The sequence below is a fragment of the Saccostrea echinata genome, unplaced genomic scaffold (assembly GCF_033153115.1).
Source record: "Saccostrea echinata isolate AGI-Se365-2 ecotype Australia unplaced genomic scaffold, CSIRO_AGI_Sech_v1 ptg000033l, whole genome shotgun sequence".
Classification (NCBI taxonomy): domain Eukaryota; kingdom Metazoa; phylum Mollusca; class Bivalvia; order Ostreida; family Ostreidae; genus Saccostrea; species Saccostrea echinata.
This window is the reverse complement of record NW_026889782.1, coordinates 22,725,820-22,751,291: the sequence shown is the minus strand read 5'-3', so window position 1 is coordinate 22,751,291 and position 25,472 is coordinate 22,725,820. Positions and strand designations below refer to the sequence as shown.

The following is a 25,472-nucleotide window of genomic DNA, read 5'->3' as shown; positions in this document are numbered from 1 at the left end:
ATGCAGGTTCTTGAAGAAAGTCATGGATGACAACAATGTATGATTTACCAGACCAAGGGATCCCAATGTTTTTTTGACGGGTACTTGTACGTATTAGTTTAAAAAAAAAATCAATAAATAATATCATAAAAATGTTACTTAAACAATTATTTACATTATCAATTGCTTGACTTTTTCAGGAGTCAGCATAATTATACATCTCTGTTTTCAAAAAAATGTGTTATTACTTTTTCCAGGCTCCAGCTACTCAGCTTACTGTGAGAGAGTTAACACCTTATTGACATATCTTTCATGAAGAAGAAACACTTGAGAAGAGTTCAAAAGTTTAATTTTATAGATGGCAAGTGTTGCTTAGACCTAAAATATTATTTAATATTGTGAAGAAAACAAACATAAGGGTGTTCGGCAGTTCATAACTATTAACTGTGATTGCATTGTGTATTTTTAAAATCATTCTTTGGTATGCTTCAAACTCAAAAGTATTTATGAAAACATTGACTATATTTATCCAGATGTATGAAATGTTTATCAAAGTATAAATTCCATTTTAGCATGTTATCTTCAAAATGAGGGACCTGTCAACTTTTACAATTCCAAGATCAGGAAATAATTCATGAGCAGCAACATGCTACTGGGAGAAAGGTACATATATCGTAAACCATAATTTGAATATCATACTATAGCTCTATAAGCAGCAACTATTGGTCTTTTTGTTACCTGATGACTAAGAAGGAAAATGGAGTTAATTATATGTGTTCAGTAATTATTCATAGATACTGATGCCAGTACTTTTTCACAAATTATCTTGCAAGTAAGACAAACATTTTCTCAATTCTGCAAAAGTATCTTAGCTACAGAAGGTCTTAGAAATCTTATTTTACTCCTACATTAGTATATTTTTGTAAATAATCCTTTAAAAGAAAAATTAGGTAATGATAAACAAAGAAATTCAGAGTTATTAAATTTAAATCTTAGGGGTAAGATTAGGGCTAGTGGCCCAGTCCATTTATATCATAAAATAAGTTAATAGCAACATGTTCATCAGTTTGTATCTGTCTTATTTAATAAGATTAACATAGTCTTTTTGGTAAAAATAAAGGCTGACATTAATGGTTCAAAATATTTTCCTTTTGAGGTTAAAGGTCATGTATGAAATTTTTATGTACATGTATTAATATGCTTGCATCTTGTTTCAATTTTCATTAGTCATGATACCGTGAATACTGATATCACAGTTTATTTGAATTTATAACACAGATGCCTATGAGAATATTCATATTCATGTCACTGAAAATATATATATATATATTTTTCTTTTAAGGAAAACAGTAGAAGACTGCCTGCATGAGAATAAACGTTTTGGACTCTGAAAAGGAATATGTGACAAAATATATATTTGAACAGTTGTTGATATCCACAGAAACGCATGCCGAGTAACAAGAAAGTGGAGCAGAGTTTCATGTCAATTCAAATCTTTAAATTCAAGGATGAACAATTGGTTCTTTATAAAACAAAATGACATGTTTGAAAAGGATTTTGGTGAAATGTACTCTGTCCTGGATACCTATTTATGTGTATGGGATTTGCAGGATAGACTATGAACAACAGATACTGTCAAGAAATTTGACGTTTTTGATTATATGTTTGTATAAAAATGTTTGGTATAGTAATAAACAAAGTTTAATTCAATCTGTTGTTACTTAGTATATTAAGGAAGGAAAAGCTTATTTATTATATGCACAAGCTTTATTCAGAAGAATGGAAAACAGTAATTATTAACTTTTGTGCCTATTAAAGATGGTATTTAATTAAATTTAATATTTGTAATTATCAAATTTAATGTACCCCAAATACTGTGTTTAATGTTTGTAAATATTAACTTGACTTTTTGTAAAGTCAAGAAAAAGTGGGACATTACATCATATTTAAGTGCATGTAAAGTTAATGTAAAGGTTACCTTTTCCAACTTTGACTTTTTTCAGAAAAGCCAATTAAAGGCATTGTAAATATTAAATTTACATTATCTTTACTTGTTTTGTAAAGCCAAATTTTCATGCAGTGGAAGCACTGAAGTTAAGCACTGATGTTCCGATAAGACACGTCGGTTTACCTCCTTAAGAAAATCAAAAGATTTGTACGGTTTAACAGAGAGGATTTAATCATTCGTGATTTAAAGAAAAAGTAATCTTATTGTCCCTGAAAAATTTCTTACAGAGCTCTTCGTACGTTGTATCTTAGTTTTAAGATTGAACTGATTTAGTACTTTTATTTTTTTAGATCCTGGTGCGTACGATGAACATATTATTTGAATTATAACATTTTGTTTTCAGGTCCTGGTGCCTTCTATGATCGGTTTGCTGGATTTTTTGTGTACGTTTCTAATACCACACTAAGGGAAGACGGCCACCTTTGTTTCCATGAATTACAACAAGTGAACCGAACACCAACAGAGAACCAGACAATAAGCTGTCCTGTAAATGGACGTTACGTCATATACTACAACGAGAGGAAACTGAATGTGACATACCCAAGTTACTATTCTCAATATGCATACAATGATTCATGTGAATTAGAAGTTTATGGTAAGCCTGTTCTCAAACATTGTATCTCAACACAAGTTACTTTGTATGTTTGACTGTTTATTCAACAGTAGGAAGAAATCATTGAATTACGTTGTCTCAATTTAAATTAATTAGGATGCGATAAACAAGGAACATATGGGAAGGATTGTAACCAGACATGTCCAGAAAATTGTCAAGAACAACGATGTAACATCAATACCGGCAACTGTCTTGGCTGTGTACCTGGGTATTAAGGTGATAGCTGCGGTCAAGGTATGTTTAATGAAAAAAAAAAAGAAATTATAATTTTTAAGGTGGCGTATGCATAATGAAGTACATGTATCCATTTGGCTACTTCAGATTTCCATTAAAAAAATCAAATATTAATGAGTGCAATATACTGTATGTTTACATCAAAATTTAGCGCAATCACTGATTATGGAGTGGTTGGCGTAATCAAATATTAGCGCTACACACGTCTGCGTTATGTGTTGTATTTATTAATGAATTATTAACGGTATTCATTAATTAGCGCATTGTTGTCTGCGCCAAAGGCGCTTAAATATTAAGCCGGTTTTTGAAGTACACATATAATATTTAACTTAATTGAATTTTGTAGTCTAGTGATTGATTGATTTTGTTTTTTAGGATAGGTTAGTTTTCACAATCTTTAGCTTGATGGATTTTTTTTATTTCAATTATTGCAAATAGGTAACATTTTTATGATTCCGCAATATGGACTTTGCCTAGGATTATTATCTAAAAAAAATCTCAAAATTGTGTTTTCTTTGGAACAGTTGGTACGCAGTCTAAAATGTTGCGAGTAGTTCGCGATGTTTTCGACCAGGGCTGTTTTTTTTTTTATAAATCAGAATCAAAGGAGAATACTCGAATTTCCGAACAGTATTTATTTCGTGTCATAACCATAAACTACTGTGTACTGTGGCTTAATCTTCTATGTTCTCTAGAATATGTTTTGAGTATCATTTGATTTTTCTGTTTCATATTTTTATTGGCAGTTATTGTTGCAACTGTAATAATATTTTTATTTTGTCAGGCAGTGCCAATTGTTAAAAAATACCCCCTTCAGAAAAATTCAAAGAATACTGATTGGTTTAAAACATCAAATGAAATTTTCGGATGCACCCTGTTTAAGCAGGTGGTTTGTTAAAATTAAGTAGGGCACCATATTTGTTCTGCTAGTTGAAAGAAAGTGTGCATTCTAGCTAGGTATTCGACAGGAATCATTTAAACGAAACATTTCAGGTTTAAGTGTCCAAGCACCTGGTTGCTTCTATCGTATTCTATACAAAAATCTTAAGATACTGCATGGGAATGGATTTTAGGATTAATATTTTTAAATTGTTTTAATTGAAAGGGTCCCTAAAAGATAAATCTATGCTAGAGACATTCGATAAAATATAAAAGAAGCCTTTCACTAAATAATTTCGCCGTTCAGTTTTCAAATGAACTGAAAAAATTGTATACAAAGGACAAAATTGCAAGTTTTCGAAATATTTAAAATTTTTACATCAGGTGTGCCTTTGTAGTTACAAGTACATATTTGGCATCGTTAATATTATGAATGACAAATAAGAACACGTTTAATCAAATACTTTTAAAAAAAAATCACCATATTCGAACCAAAAATGTGTGATAGATCTGACTCGAATTCAGCAACATAACAGCGAAGCTACCCGAAACACTAAAGTAACAGGGAATTAAATCGTTATTGACTATATTATACACATTGACTTGGTAAATTCTCATCAAGAAACTAAATCGAAAATGTTTAAATTTGGGAATTTTTAGGTCGTCTCTCTGTTTAAAAAAAACTGCTGTTTATTTTATGGTTCCAAATACACCAATAACGCAATTTAAATTCGAGGCGAGTAGACCCAGAAACAATAAAATCATTTTAAAACGGCTTTAAAAGAGCCGATTTTTGCATAATTGTTTTTACGCTACATTCAGGTGAAATTCGGATAAATTTGACATATTCAAGCGAACCTTTGCTTTGCCTATTTCACATTCAACTAGAACATAGTCAACCAGAACACACCTAGGTTTTGAAAAATAAATGTATGAATCAGTGATAAATTTTTACATTCTTCGTGTGCCCAGATTCCTGCGGAATCGCTATCGAAAGCACCCACTCTCTTTATTGTATCTTTAACTGTGATGCTATAATACTAAGAATTTATGATGATAAAAGATATATTGAATTGTCTTTTTAGCTCTTCTGAGCCAAAGGCTCGTAGAGCTAATGCTATGGTCATTTGTGCGGTGTGCGTTAACTTTTTAGAATATGGGCTATAACTCAAGAACCCCTTGGCCAATGATTGTCAAATTTGTCACAGGGTATCTTTGGCCCAAGGGCTCCCGTTTATTCTAAAAACGTTTTAAAATTTTGCGGCCATTCTTTTTCAAAATGATTTAGGGGCATATTTTGAACAATTTAAGGCCTATGATCATCAAACTTTGTCAGTTGATGTATCTTGGGTCCTCGGAGTACGTCGAGTAAAAAGTAGGTCACCTTGACCTACTTTTTGAATTTTATGGCAATTTTTTTCCCCAAAATGATTAAGGTCATTAATTCGAATACTGGGAGGTATACAATCATTTAATCTTGTAAGATGATGCAGCTTGGGGCCATAAAACATATTTATTAAAAAGTAGGTCACAGTGACCTAGTTTTTGAACTTAGCAGAAATTCGATTTCAAAGCGTTTTAGAGGCATAATTTTGACATTTTAAGGCCTATGATAATAAACTCTGTAAGTTGATGCATCTTGGGCCCTCAAAAAACGTCAACTGAAAAGTAGGTAACTGTTACCTACTTTTCAATTTATATGACTGTAATTAAATATTTCAGGTACTAATTGGCTTAGAATCATCAAACTTTGTCAGTTGATGCATGTTGTGTCTTCGGAGTAGGTCGACTGAAAAGTAGGTCACCCTGTCCTATTTTTCAATTAATATGGCTATAATTAAATATCTCGGGTACTAAGTGGCTTAGAATCATCAAACTTTGTCAGTTGATACATCTTGGGTCTTTGGAGTAAGTCGACTGAAAAGTAGGTCACCTTGACCTCCTTTTGAAATTCTATGGCTATATTTAATATTTTCGGGTACTATTTGGCTGAGAATCATCAAACTTAGTTGATGCATCTTGGGTCCCCAGAGAATGACAAGTGATACATGTAAGTAGGTCACCATGACCAACTCTCAGGTACTAATTGGCTTAGAATCATCTTGGGATCTCAGAGTTTTTCATCTAAAATGTAGGTCATGATGACATACCTTTTGAATTTCAAGAGTTTATCTAAATATACAGGATACTCAAAGGCTTCAAATAGAAGTGATAGGTTGTACAGTTTATCGGAAAATCTATGCAAGGCCCTTGGGCCTCTTGTTAAAAAATATGTTACTAGCCTAGAAACAAATCTTGTTAAGGTCTTCAGTGGGAAAAATTATCTGTCTCGACCCATTTCACACCCTGGCTGACTCTGTAATTAATAATATAAGCCGTTCAAAAAAGTGTTAATTAAGATTGGTAATATTAATCATTTTCAATAAAAATCACGCCATAAAAAATTATTTTCTGAAACTAACGCAAAACAGGATGAGAAGGTGTTTTTTAGGAACGCGGAAAAAAATAAGAGAAGAAATTTACGGCAACTGTGTATAAAACCAGCTATTTTCGCTTGTGTAATAATAATACTATGTCAGATCACAACATATTCTGAATAAAGTTTGAACAATGGCGTTTTTAATTAATGACACTTGTGAATTTATCAAAGTTTTACGATTTCTGTTGACTGTTTTACCACATGCAAGTATTGCTAGTAGTTTGACATCCGAATAGTTATGAGAGTTTATATGAAATTCATATATTAAAGAACCTTACTGCTCAATGGTGCAGAGTATAGGTCTAGATTTGAAGCCCTTTACCGGAATATGGTGACAAATTCCCAAATGTAAAAACAACATACAATCAATCAATATATTTATATTTTAATTTGACTTTTTCTGCTTTTTTTTAGTTTGTGATATATATAGGTATGGACTTGAATGCTCTTTATTATGCGGTAACTGCAGTGACGGGAAAACGTGTCACCATGTCAACGGCCAATGTCTCAGCGGCTGTAGCGAGGGAGTAACAGGAGAGAAATGTCAGGCTGGTATGGCTGGACAGTTAATTGAAGAGTGTATTACACACGTAAACTTACAGAGTAACGCAGAATAATTTGTTAAAATGTCACCATGTTTACACTTCTTGCACCGGCTGTGTATTTTGATGCTATTCATGATTTTTACTTGGATCGTATTGAGGTGCATTAGAGAAAATTGTTGCATGAAGATGTAAATTTCAAGCTTCATTTTTAAGACTTATTCAATTATATTATACTTGAAAGAGTTATTGTTCCGGGTTTAGTAGCAGATTTCCTCAAGCCATTGAGAAAATAGAATATATTTATAAAATAGCCGAATTTCTTTAATAAGATTTTTTTTAAGAAGTCGAAGTACTATAGATACCTTCATTCGACGAGATTTATACTGAAATATGGAGAGATAACAAACAGTATTTAAGCTTATAGTCCATTAAAACAATACAAATATGGAGCAGAGCAAACACCGACCTCCAAAAACATCAGAGGCGGGATCAGGTGCCATGGAGGAGCGAGCATCCCCTGCCACCCGGTCACACCGCCGTGTGCTCTTCGTCATGATCAGTAAATAAAGGAAAAATTCGTCAACAATTCAGTCTGTAAATGGCCAAACAATAAGTATGAAAAACATCAGTCAGCATATGACTTAATGATAGATTGTATTTGCTGACAAGGTCATTGTTCCGACAATAGAACTTAAGAAATGATGACTTTAAACAAGACTGTTGATTCTTGTTTCATCAACTTGTTTGTCAACTTTCACAGACGACTTTCACATTTACATGAGTTATTTCCTGCCCATCTGGGGTCAACCGGTGTAACCCACTGTTTTTCTACTACATAGTATAGTTCTATGCTAATAAGTGGTGAAGCATGATACAAGTAGGTATAGGATAGGATTTTGATAATAAATTTACATGTGTTAACAATTTTAATAGGCTTGTAACTTTTTGCCTTTTTCTGCATAGAGTGTCCAGCGGGGTTTTATGGGAAGAATTGCGGACAAAGGTGCAGTGAAAATTGCTTTATTACAAATAGATGTGACAGGTTTACAGGAGATTGTATGGAAAATTGTAAGCTCGGATGGAAGAAACCTAGATGTACACAAAGTAAGTCACAGAGGCAATGTAGGGATAGGATGATACATTGAAGACTAGTCCTGATGAACACAACGTAAAGTAGAGCGAAATCGCATATCGAAAGTATACATACGGTTTTCTTGATGCACACAAGTCAGTTAGAGGCGACTCGTTGAGAGCATGTATATGGACTGATGTTTCTATAGTGATAGGCAGCAATATCCTTTCGTCTAGTCCTATCTTAAGACCTTTGTAAAAAAGTAAATGACAAGGCGAAGATAACGAACAGTGATCGATCTCATAAAAAATCTACAATCAGTATAATTTTGTGAACAGGGAATAAAACACGGACCCTGGGATTAGGTGCCCAGGAGGAGTAAACATCCTAAGAGAAAAGTGCACATAAAGGTGTAAATGTTATCCATTATGCTTTAAAATTATGCAGTCAATCTGATCGGTTTAGAGCATGTAACGTGCGGGAAGGCAATTCGGGATGTCTCCCTCGTGCGCAGGGTGACAACTGTGTTGTCTCCCTTTAGATGACAAGCAAGCGTGCAGGGTGACAACGCAGTACAGTTAAGGCTACACATGAAGATAATATGGTAATGAGGTCATAATGAGGTTGACGTCATGACAGTTGCTCCGCCTTGATAGATCCATATAAGGAAATAGAGCTCAAAAAAGCTATTTAATGATGATTGCGAGAATTTGTAATGAATGTCTGTATTTTCAGGTTTAAATAAATAAACATTCGTGATTTTCTCTTATATAGTAACAACACGTCTTCGAAATAATTCTCTTTTTATTGTGTCGTTTGGCTGCATTCGGCTTCAGCCAAGCGCTTGCACTCAGTGACACGGAATGTTGTTTACATCTAAAAACGTGGCGAACAGCAGCTGAGATATGCAGTGGATAAATGCAACAATCAAGCAATCTTTAAAGAGAATAGGGATAAAATAAGAGACCTGGGCCTTCTTTATCTTTTTGATGAGAAGATGATGACATTATTTCGGGAAATCATGGAAAACTGAGACGATCCGTACTAGCTCCCTAGGTCCCTTTCTGTTCATTAAGGTGTGTAAGTGCATAGGTATTAACATGTACACATACTATTCTTTACATCGATGTCAAATAACCATGAACATGTACAATAAGATGTATTATTACAGTCCGTCACAAACTGCAATGCAGTGCCTTGTGTGTATGCCCCCCCCCCCCCCCACACACACACAAACACACACATTATGAAAGTTGCACACTTTTAAACATGCAATGGTGTTGTCCTTTGGCATACATGGACAAAAATGTAACAAAATATAAGCACAGCACGTCATGATATCAAATAGTATAATTTAGATGCAGTCACACTTACAATGTATTTGTGAAGTCAAACTGCACAGTGTACACAATGTATGTGCACTGTACATACAAGAGTATAAGACCCTATAAATTTTAATTTATACCTCTGGCAATCAAAAATATGTGAATTTTAAGATTTCAGTTTTTACCAGTGCTTCATATTTAAATTCATCGTAGAACTTTTACTATCTGTATCACTAGGCTGTAAATTTGTAGAATTTCTACATTAATGAAGATAGAATGTTTGAATTTTCATTTGTCTGACTACATGTACATTAAGTCAGTCTTACATGTATTTATGTACTGTTTATATGTATAATTCTTTTGTCATTGTAGCTGTTACAGAACTGGTTAAAACTGGCATTTACATCAGCTAGAACTATCAAAATAGATGCATCAATTTCTCCACTGGGTATGATCACACTAAAGCATTTCACATTAATTTTATAGTATGCCAGTGTTAATTTTTTTTTAAATGTTGTATAGGTGAAAGAATTAAATGTTATCTCTAGAATATTGATTTTTTTTTTACTTAAATTAAGTATAGCTACCAATTCTACTTTTGCAAATGTCATAGGTTTCAATTTCCCAGAAAAGTTTTGTATGAAAAGTTTATTTCTATTTATTTTATGAATTTCAGAAAATATAGTATAGCATGGTTTGTTTTGTACAATGCAATGTCATTTCATTCTACAATAGTAATCATTATGTTATTCACTCATTACATATATATTGTGTTGTAGCTACTCCCAAACAATTTGAACAATTCATTCAGGCAACAAGTGTTTCCACCAATAAAATAAAAAGGTATGCTCCATATAAGCTATAAACCATACATATTCCTAGCAAGATTATTGAAATGTTTTGATAATAAAAACAGTAGAGTCATGTATATGCTTTCCATGTTACTCAATGCATTGTTTTGAGTATCACTTTTTTAAAACACCAACGAACTTTCCATAATGGTATTTCATTTTGTTTTCAGAATTGATTTCATCCAGAAGAACTGTTTGAACTGTGGACTATTTTTTGCACCTGCTCAGAAATCCCTTCACAGCCTGCCTTTGAATTTGAAAAGCTGTTTTTAATTAAATAAATTTTCTAGATAAATAATACTTTGAATTTTTAACAGTACAATGGTGTGAAAGTTTGAAGGCTGTTAAGATTTGAATATCTTTACTTGAATATATTCTGACAGGCGCGTAGCTGCCTATACGCAGATGTGTACAAATCGTTTTCAAATTAAAAAAAAAATGGGAGGGGGGGGGGGGAGGGAGTGATTTGTGAGAAGAGAAAAAATATCAATACCATCCAGCAAATATTTGTGTTTCAAATTATTTTATCTCATACTGTTTCGATTCAAATTCAAATTTTATATTACCATGTCTTTATAAAAAAAATTGTAATGTTTTATTATTTAAATCATTGCCACAACCAAATAGACCATTTATTAATTTGTAATTCTTCAACAACACATTGATAATTTTTTAAAGTTCTTTGAGAAAATATCAACCGTTGAATGCTGTGATCCACTAGAATATGATTTGAAATATAACATTATTTTTGTTAATAATTGAAATTAATTATATTTGTTGCTGAAAGTTAAAAAAGAGTAGATGATCCCAATATATCATTTTAAAAATCTACATGTACAATAAATTTTCACGGAAGTATTTAACTGTGTTAAAAGCAATATTAAGTACTATGTCTTGTATTTTCTAAAGAAAATCGAAATGGCATGATTTTGAATGAAATATTTGGTAAAACCCATGAGCTTCCAGGGACTTCGCCCATGGGTCCTCATCAGGGCTTCGCCCTGGACCAACTGGGGGTCTCAAAGCGGACCCCAGACGTTCTCTGCGTACATTTCACTTCCATTCTGGCTACGCGCCTATCTGTGTTTTGGGTACCAACAAGATCTAAATTTCAGCATGTATATTGTTTTCACCTGTTCTTTAACAGAGTATATGTTTCTTGATTACAAAGTTTTACTTTGATTATCTTGTTTGCGCATGGATTGATAATAACTCAAAAAAATGAGACTAAAGCCCCCCCCCCTCCCCCAATTTGTGCTACAATACCCAAATAAGTAAAAACTGTTGTAAACACTGTTTAATAATTTGTTTTTTACGTGCAAGTAAGGTATATGGTATCAAAGAAGCCAGAGGGAAACTCGTGATGGGGAGGGGGAGGGGGGTGGGGGGTAGATCTGTACTGAGAACGGAAAACAGGTAATTAAATACAGGAATAAGCTCCCCAATCCCTTCCTCCTGTTCTTAAAACTAGAATCTCTAAAAAGTTGAAGGTTTGATAACTAAAATATTCACATATGTTAAAAAAAAAAAAAATCTGTTGGAGATATTTTTTTATGTGTCTGCTTGGGGAGAATAAATATTTTATCATTGTTAGCGGCTGTCTATTCTTTATTACAAATGATTAAATCTTTCAATATTTTTAAACCATGGGTATTTTCCAATTGATTTACATGATAGATGTTGCGGCAAATCTTAGGCCTATTGTTGACGAACGGAGGAAATGCGGTAGGTGTCAAATACATCTTGTGTAGAGTATAAAAGAACGAAGATATACAAAATAAAGTAAAGTCAAAGATTTTTTTATGCATACTGATTTGATTTAATGAAATAAAGTCCAGCACAGTCCGTAAGTATTATTTGTTTAAAATTTGCGAGGTATACACACTCTATTAAGTACCACAGAGTTATCTCCCATGCTGGGTCAATGATGCGTTTGAAAACTATATTTAGAATGAATGTGTTAAGATTTCAATTTTTAATCAAAAAGTGCAAGGGCAAGGCGACAATCCAAGAGGTAGGTTTTTATTTTAAATTCTTCACTTTACTGTATAGTTTTTAAAAAGTGATGCTCATTTCTTTGTAATTCATATGGCAATTTAAAAATTTCCGATCAAATGATGAAAAATACCCTATTTTTGAATAATGGTGTCTGTTTTCAATGAATAACTTAAATATCTCAGAAATCTGACTGAATGAGCATCAGTTTTACGATAGAATAGATACTAAGGGACACAATGAAACATTGTGCTGTTCAAATATTGTTTGCCTTGCCCTTGCACTTTTTGGTTAAATTTGACATTTCATATTTTGACCATAAAATCGGAGCTCACGTGACTGTAGAGGGTCACATGATGACAAAAAATACCGATGTTAAAAGCGATGGACAAACTCTTCATACAGCCATTAAGATATTTCAGATAGAGTTTCATGCTAAAAAATAAGACGGTTGAACTTTAAGTGTCTCTTTTTTGGTGCCTTTTTATAGAAAATGTTGCCTTAACTGTACTGCGAACTGTGTTGTCTCCCTTTAGATGACAAGCAAGCGTGCAGGGTGATAACTGTTTTGTCTCCCTTTAGATGACAAGCAAGCGTGCAGGGTGATAACTGTTTTGTCTCCCTAAAGATGAAAATAAATTGTGTCGTAAGCGAGATAACTGATATGTATAATAAAATAAGTTATATCCGATATAGCAGGGATCGACATTAACGGTTGTCCGATTGCCCGGGACAAGTAAATTCTCAGTTCGGGCAAGTGTAATTGTCGACGTACATGTCCGGTCGGGCAAGTGAATTTTTCTCATACAAATGTACATATTTATTTAGTTCACATTAATTTATAAATAACACAATAAATTGAACACTTGATATCCACACGCACCTGGATGACAATTTTTTTGCATTCGAAATTCCTTGGTAGCGTTTCTGGGTTATACCGTTCATTTAAAAATCGGGTTCGTTATTTTCTTTCGTAGTAAATAAGCTCTACGTCTAACAAAACTTTGTTAACTTCTTAGGAAATTAGATATTTATTAACGCACAGAATATAAGTACTGTGTAACACGATGTATCCTGATCAAGATAAGATGTATGTTTCGTAGCAACTATCTTCCTTTAGCGTTACTTCACAATTATCTCCGAAAGTCACAGTTCACAAAAGGATCCTACCGAAAATAATTTTTTTAATGAATTTTATAACAAGGAAACGGAAGGTTATTGCTGCATGAAAGTGTGTTAAAAGGTTAAATTCACAAGTACAGTGGTATATATTTATGTACAGATGAAGCATCAACATTTTTTCAGGTAGTTCAACTTGCCAAATTGACAGTAGTGTATTTGGTCACATTTTTTCATATCATAACATTTACAGTAATTAATAATTTTCTTCTTTTCAAAAGTTCTTTCCTAATCCTGGGCAACAAAGTTTTGCATTCGGACATGTCAAACTTTGAGATAACTTGCCCGAAGGGCAAGTGAATCTGAAAGTTAATGTCTATCCCTGTATAGGTAAACAATAAATTCTAACGGTGACATGAAAGTTGTCTTTTCACATATTTTGAAAGTATGGAATATCATTGAATTCTTATTTTTATTTTACATTTTCAAAATCTATCTGTTTTAGTACATTTTACAAGAATAACATTGTTCATACGAATTTAAACTTTCCTGTTTATTGTTGAACCTTCTTCATTTCTTTAATTGAAGTAACAGTCAAATTTTGAAGACTGAGACAGTGAGAAAGAAATTACATTTAATATCAGACAGATACTAATAACGGACTACCAAATCTAAAAAAAAAAACAAAACAGAAGTCTCTGATGAGACTGTAGCTCTACTGGTCTGTACATATAACAAAGGAAAAGTAGCACTTGGATTTGAAACTTTGCAACATGCAGCAATAATAGAATAATGTATCTGAATGTAGTCTACTTGTGTGCCAAGTTATATTTAAATCAGACTAAAACTGAAGGAGGAGTAGCCTTTTAAAGACATTTCACAGAAATTTCTTTTTTTAGTAACCATGGCAACACCGTTCATTGAAATAAAAAACCGATGCACTTAATTATGCATCTTAGTGTAGTCTACTTGTTTGCCAAGTTATTTTAATATCAGACCAAAACTGAAGGAGGAGTAGCGTTTTAAAGGAATTTCACAGAAATTTCTATTTTTAGTAACCATGGCAACACCGTTCATCGAAATCAAAAACCGATGCACTAAATTATGTATCTTAGTGTAGACTACTTGTGTGCCAAGTTATATTGAAATCAGACTAAAACTGTAGGAGGAGTAGCGTTTTAAAGGAATTTCACAGAAATTTCTATTTTTAGTAACCATGGCAACACCGTTCATCGAAATCAAAAACCGATGCACTAAATTATGTATCTTAGTGTAGTCTACTTGTGTGTCAAGTTATATTGAAATCAGACCAAAACTGTAGGAGGAGTAGCGTTTTAAAGGAATTTCACAGAAATTTCTATTTTTTAGTAACCATGGCAACACCGTTCATCGAAATCAAAAACCGATGCACTAAATTATGTATCTTAGTGTAGTCTACTTGTGTGCCAAGTTATATTGAAATCAGACCAAAACTGTAGGAGGAGTAGCGTTTTAAAGGAATTTCACAGAAATTTCTATTTTTAGTAACCATGGCAACACCGTTCATCAAAATCAAAAAACGATGCACTAAATTATGCATCTTAGTGTAGTCTACTTTTGTGCCAAGTTATATTGAAATCAGACCAAAACTGTAGGAGGAGTAGCGTTTTGAAAAATTGTTTACAGACAGACGGACAAACAGCCGGACGGACGACGGACACCTTACTATCGCATAAGCTCTTCTGGTCTCTGACCTGACCAGTAGAGCTAAAAATCAGCAAGAACAAACGGTACATGATATCACTGGAATGATTTGAAAACTGTTTATATTCTTTATGTATTTTTTCTGCAAGGTTATGTTTACAAGAAAAGCCGAAAAATTATTAATTCCCTACCCTCTATAATGACCTTTGTAACCATTTAGCAATATATTTGAGCAATCTCGCCGATATGAAACACAAAATGACTATTGTTGATTGATGATTTTTAAGAATGTGATGGTGGAATGTACGGCGTTGAGTGCAGTCAGATCTGTGGTCATTGTATTAATGGATCACTTTGTCATCACGTTAACGGTACATGTGTGGAAGGATGTTCTGCTGGATTCTAGGGGGCGACATGTTTGACAGGTATGTGTCCTTTTTTAACCTTACTGTGAAATATGGAGATAAGAAAAAGTAATCAAGCTCTAAAGTCCACTTAAACAATACAAATTTAGAGCAGTGAAAACGGGGGCCTTCAAAAATATTAGAGATGAGATCAGATGCCATGGAGGAGTAAGCATCCCCTGTCGACAGGTCACACCTTCCGTGTGTAAATTCTTATCTACTGAAAAAAATATGTTTGTGAAACACTGATGCTCCCGTATGGCAGCTTATGGCGAAGATTGAAGTTTCTCATATGCAATTCACACTCCCAAGGTCAACGTCAACAAATCAAAATTCCTGGTACTCAAGGGAAAGTCTTGTCACATGAAAAACACATTTGAAATATTAAAGCCCTAGAACCGACTGTTCAAAAGTTATTGCCAAGTTTTAAATTTTTCAAAAGTAGATCAAAATCCATGGTCAAGCTCAAAAGGATAATTTTGTTGGTATCCAAAAGATGGTCAAATCCCAAGGTCAAAGAAAAAGGTCGAAGATATTGGTACCCAAGGAAAGGTCTTGTCACAAGAAATACACCTGTGAAATATGAAAGGCAAAGCTTCATCAATTCAAAACTTATGGTCAAGGTTAAAGTTTTCTCGGACAAGAGACAAACAGACAGAGGGACGGACAAGGCAAAAAATATATATGCCCCCGAATCTTCGATAACGGGGGCATAAAAACCCTATACATTTAAGTATTTGTATGGAAAATCAATTTTTAAAATTAAGTTAGCTTTTGATCGAGATTTCTGGCATTAATTTTAATGTTTAACTTATAAAGATAAAATGTTCGATTATTTAATTTACAAAATAAACTCAAAATAATACTGTTGTTACTTCTCTTTTATTGAGCATATCAGCTTGTGGCTCACAACACTAAAATTGATATTCTGATCTTTGTACAAATTGGTTTTAAAAAAACCTCTCATTCATTGTCCAAAATAATTGGTAGTTAACTAAAATTATAATGAAATTATTACCTCATTTCATTCCTAACAGAAAAAAAATCAGATGATTTTTTTTAGCTAAGAAAGGTAAAGATTCTAAATGATTGCGTTTTAAAGGATGATGAAAATGATACCTAGAAAACTGCGCATACATTGAAGAAAAGGAATGCATTAACCCCCCCCCCCCCCAAAAAAAAAAAAAAAAAAAAAAAAAAACGTTTTTCAAGTTTAACCAGTTTATTTTCCTTTTTCAGCGTGTTCTGTTGGATACTTTGGTATAAACTGTCAGGAAAACTGTAAGGCTTATTGTGGAGGAAATAAAACATGTGACTCCATCAATGGTGTATGTGACCATGGCTGTATAGAGGGACTACAAGGATATCTTTGTGATGAAGGTGTTTCATAGATTTTTAACTTCTAAATCTGAAGTGCATTATGTCTGAAGAAAATGAGCATTTTAACACTTCTTTGCTATGATAACGTTAAAGTCAAAAAAATACTCAATTATATCAATCCCATATATTCTTCTGTAAACATTGTTAACAGAATTTTTGGAAACCAGATCAATGAGATAAGTATCTAATTATATGTCGAAATTTCTCTCAAAACTTCCAATTACAGGACCCCTTCTAAGCACACCTACGTGTAACAATAGCGACACCACTACGACCAGTATCATAATAAGTATTGTGACTGCTGTAGTCATTGTTCTAGCTGGAAGTATTGTAAACTTTATCATATGGAAGAGGAACCAAAGTAAGAAAGTGCCAGAAATACAAAGCATTTGTTTACTTTTGGGTTTCATTTTTTTTACGAGGGTTGTTCAGAAAGTTCGTGGACTACCGTCATTTTTTTTTTACTTAACGTCATATTACATCCAAATTTGGAAGAAATATTTCAACAGTAAATTCAAATGATGGTGTATTAATTTTTTTTTTAAATATCGTGGTTTATTTCAAACTTATTTAGCCATAAAAAAATGCGAAAATCGGATCACGGAGCAGGTCAAAAATTTGTAATTTACAATCAAGACACTAAATAATGTCTGATGTCATCTCTTCTGTAAAATGACACAAAAACGGGAAAATTCTACATGTTCAAATTAAGAACTGTTCATCGTTTTCGATTCCAAATTATGTAATATTTTGCTTCGATGAAAAGAAATCAATTTCAGAAGATAGGTAATCCTCATTGAAAAAGGCAAAAAAGATGACGTCGTAGAACGTCACGGCGCAGCAGTTAACCATACAATTTTGTGTTGTACTCTTGAATACTCCAGAAAAAAACTCTGAAAATGCCGGAGGAAGTAGGAAATATGTCAAAAGCGATCCATGCATGTGTGTGTACATGATACAAGCGGTATTTGAATGATAGACTACTCTGCTTAGACGATGGTGATCTGTGAGAAAACGGATTATCTGTAGAAATCTTATCAAAAACATTGGAAAATTAGTAACGTCATGTTAAGAGTTTGGCGCTTCACAGATGCTGATCTTGTGAAAGCATAATTATGCAGTGAAAAAAATATAACATTGACAAACAAGATAATGCTACTGGAACAATTGTAAGCAAAATAGATTTCAAGTGATAGAGAGACTTTTTTTTAATGAATGCACTGATATTGGGCAATGCTGTGTGAAATATATAGGGAAAGTATTTTGAGCACCTCATGTCGGTATGATTTTGACGATACAGTGTTGTTGAGTTTTCTCCGTGGTTACAAAACCTGTTGATTTTTAAAATTAAATAACATGAATTCTATCTTATCTCATGAAATGAAACTTCACACTTAAACAAAATAAATATTTTTACAAAGGATAATGTGCTCAATTTAAATTTCTTGAAGATAGTATAACGAAGATTGTCATAGTCCACGAGCTTTCCGAACAACCCTCGTACATTTATTTATTTGGTCATAGGAATCCGCTTTATTTCTAATTTATAGCTAAACGTTTTGAAGACAAGAAAAAAGACGTAGTTCTATGTGGAAGTTCAGGTCAGGTTGATAATATTTTTTCTTAAATATTATTGGGATGATTTTTAAACTTGTGGAGAGAACATAAACTTGGATTTACGGTATACAGTCTGCCCATTTCTCCATTGGGAGAAGAATCGCCGTGAATCGAAAGTGGGCAATTTGTTTAAATATCAGATAAGAAAACATACTTTTGTTCATGTAAAATCCCGGAAAAACCTGAGAGACTAATATCAGCCACAGGGCTGGATTCTTCTTATAGCTCACCTGAGCTGAAAGCTCAGGTGAGCTTTTCTGATAGCATTTTGTCTGGCGTCCGTCTGTCTGTCCGTCTGTAAACTTTTAACATTTTCGACTTCTTCTCCGAACCACTAGGCCAATTTCGACCAAACTTACCACAAGGCATCCTTGGGTACAGGGGACGTGCGTTTATTCAAATGAAGGGCGTCGCCTTCTTTCAAAGATAAATAATAAAGAATTGGTGAAAATTTGGTGTCGTCTTTTAAAAATCTTTTTCACAAGAACCATTGGGCCAGAAAAGTTGAAACTAATATGCAACCTTCATTACAAATCATCAAATCATGACCCCCGGGGGAAGATGGAGCCAAATTGGGGGATCAAAGTTTAACATAGAAATAAATAGGAAAAACTTGAAAATCTTCTCAAGAGCAACAAATCCATTATTAGTCATGGAAGCATCCTCAGGTAGTGTAGATTCAAGTTTGTTCAACTCACGACCCCTGGGGTAGGGTGGGGATCAAAGTTTTACATAGGAATACATAGGAAAAATCTTTCAAGAACAAGAAAGACATGATTAGTCATATTGATAAGGAAGGATCCCGAAGTATTGTAGATAGAAGTTTGTTGAAGTTTTCCTCCAGTACATGTGGACCATAGTGATACATGTTGGGCCATAATGGGGAATCAAAGTTTTACAAATGAACATATATTGGAAATAGCTTTAAAAATATTCTTCTCAAGAACAAAAAAGCCATGATTTATAGTCATATTGGTTTTGAAGATTCCTCAGCTAGTGTAGATTCATGTACACATCACGCCCCCTCCATCCGGTAGGGTAACAGACATCTTTAAAATTCTGTTTTCAAGAACAGAAAAGCCATGATTAGTCATATGAAAATAGAAGCATCCTCAGATAGTTAAAATTCAATTTCATTCAAAACATATCAAATGGTGGTAGGGTGTGGCTAGATGATCATAGCTTTACATATGAATATAAAGGAGAAGAAAACAGCAAGGACATATTGACTCAGGTGAGCGTTGTTGCCCATACGCCTCTTGTTTATGAATGAACTGCCAGTTTAGTAATCCAAAAATATACATAACTTCTATACACGAATTTCACATTTACGAAAGTTATTTCCCCTTGCGGGGTCAATCTGGGGTCAACCGGTGTAAGACACTGTTTTCCTTCCATAACATTACCAACTTTTGGGGGCAATATATGGCAAATTAAATACGTTTGAATGTGTTCATTATGTTTTTTATGTTGCCCCATACAAAGACAATTCAGGAACGGTCAAAATTGTCTGAATCCGTTTGGAGGTTGAAAATATTTACAGGTAACTTACAAAGGATATAGTGACAAAAATGAGTGTTTCGCCGACAACGGGAGATAACTCTTAAAAATGTGAAATTCTTCTATATTTCTTTAGTGTCGTTGTATTTTAGATATGCATTTTATAAGTGTCATAAACTGAAAGGTAAAGAACAGTAGCTTATCAGATTTGAAGATCGTTAAATACGAGGGGTTATCAAAAAGTTCGTGGACTAGCGTCATAAAATTAAAACCGCTTTAGGTACATCAATGAATTTTTTACACATTTAGTTAGCATCATCTTTTCTATCTATAGAATAAAAAATAAATCATAATTTTTATTTTTTAATAAATTGTTAGTGTTTTTGTCCAGGCGGCGCAACCTCTAATATGACGGTTTTTTTCTACCTGAGTGTAACTGAGAAAAACTCTTTAGATATAAGTATTTGTCATCAAAAAATCTTGTTAATTCAGGCATGTGGTACGACACATTTGTTCAGTAAAATTTGCAATTTTTACCCCATTCTCTAATTTCTATGAAATTTTATCGTAAATTTTATATGGAGTGTCCAAACAATTATGGGCTTGAAAATAACGTCAAAAAGGGGGAGGGGTTTCTTTTTCAAACACTCTATAGAGTTTCGCTCCTGGAAAAACTGGTATTGACCTAAGGAATGTTTCAAGTGGCTACAGAAAAATAAAATGCATCCAGGGTACTTGTTTTTTAATGCCCAAAAAGATTCAGAGAGATGAAATAGGCACAATTAGTGTTGATTTGTAGTCAGGGTGTCAAAAGTCAGTCACGTCGAAAAGTGACGTTGATCATGTGTGGTAGAAATTGAACTCCAACTAGCTAAGTATTCTGGCATAATCAAGTGAGGATCTTTCCCCATATAAAGATTCATTTACAATATTATATGCATTGAAAACAGCTGCTCATGACATTGTAAATTCATATAAATAAGACGAGTTTAAGTCCTTACTTAAGTAATCTCATCAAGATAAGTGTACGAGGTAGAGAGAGCGGACATTAAGAAACAATGACGTTAAGCGGACGTCATGACACTAAACGGCGACAGCGCCGGGTGATCATATAAAGTCTTTTTAATTTTAGAATAATTTGGCAAATTATCAACGTATCAAGCTAAAATTTTCAACATTTCTTAAACTTTTGTTGTTTTGTGTTCCGCATAAATTTTGTAAGCAAAGACTACATATTATTACTTTTATCACGTCAGTCCACGAACTTTTTGATAACCCCTCGTATAATTGATTATTGTATTGGTTTTCAGGAAAACCAACAAGCGAAGAAAGGTTCGTAATTTTTAATACCCCTTTGACTTGATTTTATGTATTATTAATATTATGTTTTTCATATTTTCAAATGATTATTGATATTCTTCAAAATTCACCCTATATATTTTTTTTAAAAAAAGGTTTTCTTTCAAAAAAGGAATGGACCCGGTTATGCAGACTTGGAATCTCTTGACAAACCAAACACGTACGAGGAACTTCATCATTATACAGAGGCTGTTGATAGAGTATGACATCCATCTCTGAAGCATTAGTACTGGAATTTGAAATTTACAAGAATCATTATAAATAGGCATATTCCTATGTATTAACAAAGGACAAACTGTATTCATGTATCTGTGTTGTTTATTCCCCATATTTGAAAAATGTATATTATCATGATCTCGAAGATAATGTTAAATATAAAATGAAAATAAAACATACTTAGGCCATCATTAAAAATATCTTTGTTTCCTCTAACCTGACCCTAAAATCTGAAGTTGGGTAGGTAGGTAGGTAAATATTTTTTTTTTCTGACAGCAGCTTTGAAAATACATTCTGAAATTTAACGGAATATTACCTTTATCATTAGAAAAGTCAAATGAAAGCGATTTGTAAACAAAATATATTACAAATCCCGTGTAAAAGCACAATTTAAGGTAAATTAGTTCACAACTATTATTCAGTTGAACTTGTGAAATATCTCACACCAATGTAAATTTATTGAAATCGAATATCTAAAAAGACAAGATTCTCAGATACGCAAAGACCGGACACCCGAGAATATTTTTCAAACCTTTTCTCAGCTTCCAGTGTTTGCACATAAAATGTACTTTTTTCAAAGGTCTCGAAATTTGCAGTGGCTTTGGGGCATTTCGTTTTGGAGACCCTACGTAAGAAGCTTATTCCAAGTCGCAGGTTCAAATTCCAATGCAAGATGTTGAGGACAATCCTTCTTATAAACGTAAAAATTAGGTCCAGTGTCGCAATAACTGCTGGCACAAAAAGACCCCTCACTGCTCAAAGGCAAAAAGTGCCGAGTACAAGTCTAAATTTGAAGCCCTTCACCAGGCAGATGTTCAAATGTTGTCGTACCAACAATTCTCAAAGGGATTAAAAGTTAAAAAAAAAAAAAACAACCAATCTTCAAGGGCCTAATTAAAGAAAAATACACTGGACGTCTCAGGAAGTTGTATCATGATTTCAAAACTATTTGGAAAGAGTATGTAAACAATATTTAATTGAACCGAAATATATCTAAAAATGCCATGCACAATGTCATAGTCACGAAGTTTAACCCATAAATAAAGGCATGAAGAAAGTTCGTCTGAATTATATTCATCAGAATGAAATATGCAGAAATATTTACAACTCCTGTGGTCCCATAAAGTAAACATACGAACTGTTTAGTACAATTCTCATTTCTGCTTAAACTTTCAATAAGGCATGGCATTCTCGGCTGTACATAATTAGCGTCTCTCAAATAGTGACCTTGATTCTCATTGGTTGTTAGATTAGCTCATAAATACTGAAATTTACACAGCTTTGCATTCACGGGTGAAAAACACATGGGATAAACATGAGTCAGACGTCAACGAGTGCGCAAGGAACCAATTACATCGTTTCTTGCAGTAAAGAGGTGTGGCTTATGTCATCTCATCGTTTGTTAAAAACAATCTGAAGTTGCTAATGTTATTAATTTCTTAACCAATGAGAATCTAGGTCACCATTTGAGAAATTTTAATTATGTATCGCCGAGAATGTCACGCCTTACTGAAAGTTTAAGCAGAAAAGAGAATTGTACTATTAGATCAAAACTCGAATTATATAAAATGCGGTAAAATTGATCGATGTGTTCACAAGGTGGGCCCCTCTTCCGCTCATAAGGCGGGCCTTACCGTGCTAACTACGTACCTTAATTTTAAAAGACAGGTTTGTAAATACCACCGAAACAGTCTTAATTAGTCAGGGTTTATTTTATTGACAAATGTTTCAATAGTGTAGGATTCTTATAAGCTAAAGGTATACAGATGATACGTCGCAGCTGTTTTATAAGACGAACTAACCACGTTATGGGGGCCATTTTTTCCCAACAAACGCTTGAAAATCACAGTAGAACAAAATCGGCCGTTCTGATAACGGATTTTGATGAAATTGTATTTTATAAAATTTGATAAACATTATAAAAAATATTTTAATAATGTTAGTAAAAAAAACTTTTCAGTCGGCACAATTTAATTGGGTCGGTCGCGTTAGGGGAAACAAAGGTATTTTTTATTTTGGCCTTACGTATATAGTTTAGTATCTATAAAAGAATACATCAGGGAAAACGGAAGACACTTCGGCCGGAAGGAATATATTTATGATACAGACTAACTCCAACACAGTCTAGCCTGGTTGATAATAATCAAATTTGCATGTTTTTATAATCTTCGCGTCAAGGAAAAGATCGTCCAAAAATATCACAGAGTACCAGCCATAGTAACTTCTCTGAACTACCTAGATATGACATCATAATAGCATGTAACGTTAAGTCACTGCAAACTTGAGCTTACATGACGGGGGAAGTGTCATAGAAATTTTACATTCCTATCACTTGACGTAGAATTTTTTCTACGCGCAGCTATGTTAAGGCTGTCCGAGGGCTTAAAATGCATTAAAATATACATTTTATTTTGAGCTATATTTTATTTTCAATTTGTAATCTATGTCTGAATTTGCAGTCAACTTGTGATGAGAGTGTTATCAGGTATTATAATAATGCATTTTTGTGATGTCACATAACTTTGTTGATCACGTGACGGACACTTATAAATTCCTAAATGTTGCACAAAAATCGCATCGGCACAAGTGCAAAACAACATTATTGAGGAAAATTAATCACATAAGTCAATTCATCGTGATCTTTGGTACATATCTGAATTTTACTTTTTGAGAAAATATTCCACGAGAAATTCAACTAACCCACATACAAGGGGGCATTTTCCACTCTTTATCGCAATTTATACAAAATAGGATAAATGAAAGAAAAAGTGAGCAAGTTCACATACCCCACGCTCCCCCAAAACTCAACAATGCAACACGTTATGAATGGCACAGTGCATTTTAAATACACAGTATAATAATTAAAAAAGGGGCATTACATGCAAAAAATCATCACATCCAAACTTCTTGCATATAAGGACATTCAAATCTTTGTATGTTACAAATTTAATTGGGCTGAAGTTTCTACATAAATAATGGAATCAAAATTTCTTGGTAATATACAAATCTATACATTATGTCTGAAATACCTACAAAGTTTCAGGAAATTCAGTGCAGGAGTTATACTGACAAACTGTTATTTAAATTCCTCAGTGATTTCGATTTGTTAATGAGTGTAAGTCCATGTATAACACATGACAATTTACACATTTAAATAATTGATGGAAACAAAATTATGATGTAATCATATGAATTTGTTTAAATACTGTACTTATGAAATTATTTAAGCCAAAGCACCAATTTGAGGGGGGTGGGGGTGAGAACTATCCAAGATTTTGTGGGTATGTTAAATCATTAATATTTTGATCTCAAAATCAATAGGGTTCTTTTATGGTCATAAAATATTTCACATAAAATTTCATTACAGTGGATTTCCTTATTACCTCGCTGGAAAGTTTCTTCAATAATAGGCAAAACTCTTAAGGCAAAAATAATGGAATCAGAATTTCCTGGTAATATGCACATCTACGTACTAAACATCTACACACTGTGTACTAAATATCTGCAAAGTTTAACCAAATTCTGTACAGCGGTTTATGAGGAGTTGCAATAACAAACTGTTCATCTCTATATTCAAGATATGGCCAAAAATCTAAGTTGAAAAGTGCGGAAATTCCCGGGAAAATAAAGGAATCAGAATTTCCTGGTAATATGCACATCTACACACTGTGTCCTAAATATCTGCAAAGTTTGATGAAATTCTGTACAGCGGTTTATGAGGCATTGCCCTGACAAACTGTTCATCTCTATATTCAAAATATGGCCAAAAATCTTAAGTTGAAAAGTGCCGAAATTCCCAGAAAAAATACCCCCGCAACTTTTTGCGTGGGGTATAATTACAGACAATACCCCAGCAAAATTCAGTTAGAAGACATACTTCTCTAGTAGATGCACAGCGAATATCTTCAATTTATCCTTATTAATCACTTGTGCCAGTCAAATATATACCCGATTTATAAATTCTAACTCTGTCCACGGACGTGTAAGGGGGAGCTTTTCACAGTCAATTTTGTTGTTATTGTTTGAATATATGTATATCAACCAAGTTAAAGGAATAACGATATTTAATTGCAAATATTCAACATCATAACAGCACACTAAAGCTTAAAGAACAATCCAGACATTTGAATCGAACAACAACGCTAAAAAATCTTTACATGCCATGTGAAAAGAATGTAAAAGTTATGACACTTTCCCCGTCATGTTAGCTCAAG

The 25,472-nt window shown here is 33.3% G+C and overlaps 1 pseudogene; it reads left to right on the top strand.

Moving 5' to 3' along the window:
• The window catches only part of LOC133198286 (uncharacterized), a 60,194-nt pseudogene extending 43,624 nt beyond the window's left edge, over positions 1-16,570 (top strand).
• Positions 16,571-25,472: the final 8,902 nt, after the last annotated feature.